Below are 2826 nucleotides of genomic sequence, written 5' to 3'. Positions count from 1 at the left end.
CCAAAGAACTTGTTGTAAACTTAAATAATCACAATAAACTGACAAGTTATTTGAAAAACACCACCCACCTTGTCCACCCATATCCAAAACTGTGAAAATTACAACGATAACAAACTATAATATGCCCAAAAATCTCATAACTGCCTCTTGACTGTTCTTATTTAACTTAAATTTTTACACTTTATTTGATATAAAAACCTTAGTATAATATTTTTGTTTGGTTATTATTAAACGTTATCATGAGGAAAGGCGGTGTTTTTATATAAATGACAGTAGGCTGTACAAAACTTCGCTTCTATGATGAACAAATTTTAAAGCTCACTCATATTTTATATTCACATGGTTATTCACACAAAACCTTTTTATGTATAAGTATACAACATAAATGTTGAACTTATACAAATAAGGTGTTAACCACCACACCAGACTGACGGTCTACACATCCGAACGCATTTGTCGCCTTGCCATATTATACAGTCCGGGCGACTTCGTTTTTCAGTATTTTTAGAGACACTTGTAAGATCATTGAGAAGTTTTTCTAGTTTCTTCAAAGAGTTTCGTCTTTCCATGTACAAACTGAAACGTTTCTTTATATCATTATTAATTAGTTCTTTCCGTATTTTATTGCTTTCAATGGAATTTTCAGTTTTTTCTTGCTTTAAATCTAAATTTTCAAAAAAGTTTATTGACTCATCGTTATCGTTTGAACTATCGTCTTGCTTAAATCTTTTATCTATTTCATTTAAAAGTTCTTTTAACTGTAAAAAATGATCACCGGTCTTATCGCTAATTTTGTCTGAGTTAACGCTTTCGTCGTTTCCACTTCTTTTTAACTCAGGGGATAAATTACGGTTTTCCTTTTGAAGAGTCTGAAGTAATTGTTCCAGTTCTGACTCTTGTTTTTTAGCTAGAACCTCACGAGAAAGTTCGATATTGTCCTCATTGGTAAGGCTGACACTATTCTCGTTGATATCAAATCCAAGAATCATACCAAACAAAATGCAAACAAAAAGCAATGTACATTTATAAGACATCTAAAGTTAAAAAAACATTTAATCACTTAAACGTATACGCTCAAAATTAAAATTCGAAGCATGTGATTTTATTTAATTAAAATACCTAATACTTTTTTTTATTTGTTTGTTTCTTTAATGTTTAAACTACACTTGTAAGAATTTATAATTATAAAATAGGTTTACCTTCGAAAAATACTTCTTTTTCGTTTTTTACGACGCTGTTGCTTGCTTGCGTTTAAATTAGTTTCTTTTCCTTTCCAACACTTTTATTTTTGAGTTAAATACTTGTAGCCTTAGCTACGTATATTTGACTTCCGAAATTCGACAAAGCTTATTCTGGTAAATATTCTCAAATGATTTAACGCAGAGACTTGCCGTTTATAAAAATAAAAAAATATATGTTTTGCATTCTCAGTTCAAAGTAATTCACAAGTTTAGATTTGTGGAATAGTGACGTTTTTTTTATAAACTTAACGCTTCAAAGCGCCACTCATTAGAATAAAAGCGATTGATTAATACTCTACTTTAGCAAGTACATATATGGAATTATTCTATAAATATGCTTTATACAAATAACACTATTAAAAACAAAACAAAAAAAAAGAGATAAAGTTGCACTTTAATTAATTATCATATGTTGATTGATTACCTAAAATTGGATTAGCAAGATTGATTTATTCATTTGGTGAAACACTAACCAAAGTACTTAACAAAACACTTAGCGAAGAATATGCAATAAAATCAAAAGCTTTGCGGCTTTTTATAATATTTCAATGACACGACGATGTTAACATTGAATGGAAAAAAAATAATAATAATGAAAAAAAAATGTGGGAGGAAGATATGATATTTTTGAAATGTAATATTATGTTGTTTTTAGTTTAAGATTCCTTTGTACATTGTCATAAGATTCCATTCCATGACGTCGCTACTTGCTTTTAAAAGTCAAAATTTTTTTTTATTAAGATTGAAGGTGTCTAAGTCATTATCAGACTTTACTTTTTTAGTTCACGCCCAACTATTTATAAACTCTTTAGAACAAAACCACTGAAGTTTTAAATCGCTTTTGAACAGTTCTCTGATAACTTTCTAACAACGAAAACAGGAAAATTACTGGAATAAAGCTAAGCTTTTATCATTGTCATAAGAAATCAATCTAAATCCATTTCTTATGACTGTGCTATCGTTCATGCATTTCCTACATAATAAATGTAATAAGTGATTGCTTTATTTACTGTCTTCTTAAGCCAAGACAATTCGGCCGACTAAATTGGGATTTAAAAGCTTTAATAAAAAATGTAAAGAATTTAATATCTTCAAATAAATTGCAAAACTCACGTGCAATAAAGTGAGAAAAAAAAGCCAGTTTTTAGATAATACAAAAATAATGTTGTAATAACAAAGATTTTTTTTTTTTCGGCGAGAGGGGGAAGAAAAATAAAAGTACTTATTTGTTAGTTTCAGTTTGAAAACAGTACTTGTTGTTATTCCTTATTATTCACTTACTTACTATTTCTTTTTTTTTTTTGTTGTTCTTTTTTATTTTTCTTTATTTACTTATACTCTAGCGAAATACGAATCATTTTATTCAGCTCAAAATAAAAAATAAAAACATCTGTAAAATTCAATAAAAAATGTGTGCAGTTTTCAGTAAATTAATACAAACCTTACACATTTTGTTAAATTTGGTTGTCGAATTGATTTGATTATCGATTTTTTAAATTTGATTGTTGAGATGTTTCAATTTCGATTACGTCGCCGCAAAAACGTGTTAATTTGTTTTATTTTAATTGTTGTCTAAACCTTCCAA

The 2826-nt window shown here is 28.1% G+C and overlaps 1 non-coding gene across 2 annotated transcripts; it reads right to left on the bottom strand.

The window, feature by feature from the left end:
• Window positions 1–278: 278 nt before the first annotated feature.
• LOC100205087 (uncharacterized) lies at window positions 279–2224 on the bottom strand. 2 transcript variants are annotated; one of them, XR_010636779.1, is made up of 3 exons: window positions 1666–2224; window positions 1200–1386; window positions 279–1034 (listed from the first exon to the last, which is right to left on the bottom strand). It is a non-coding gene; the product is annotated as an uncharacterized LOC100205087 (transcript). The 2 variants fall into 2 exon arrangements; XR_010636778.1 differs by lacking the exon at window positions 1666–2224 and having other exon boundaries at window positions 1200–1657.
• Window positions 2225–2826: the final 602 nt, after the last annotated feature.

This window comes from Hydra vulgaris, chromosome 02, assembly GCF_038396675.1.
Source record: "Hydra vulgaris chromosome 02, alternate assembly HydraT2T_AEP".
NCBI lineage: Eukaryota > Metazoa > Cnidaria > Hydrozoa > Anthoathecata > Hydridae > Hydra > Hydra vulgaris.
The sequence above is the reverse complement of the archived record's forward strand: the minus strand, read 5'-3'. Positions and strand labels throughout refer to the sequence as shown.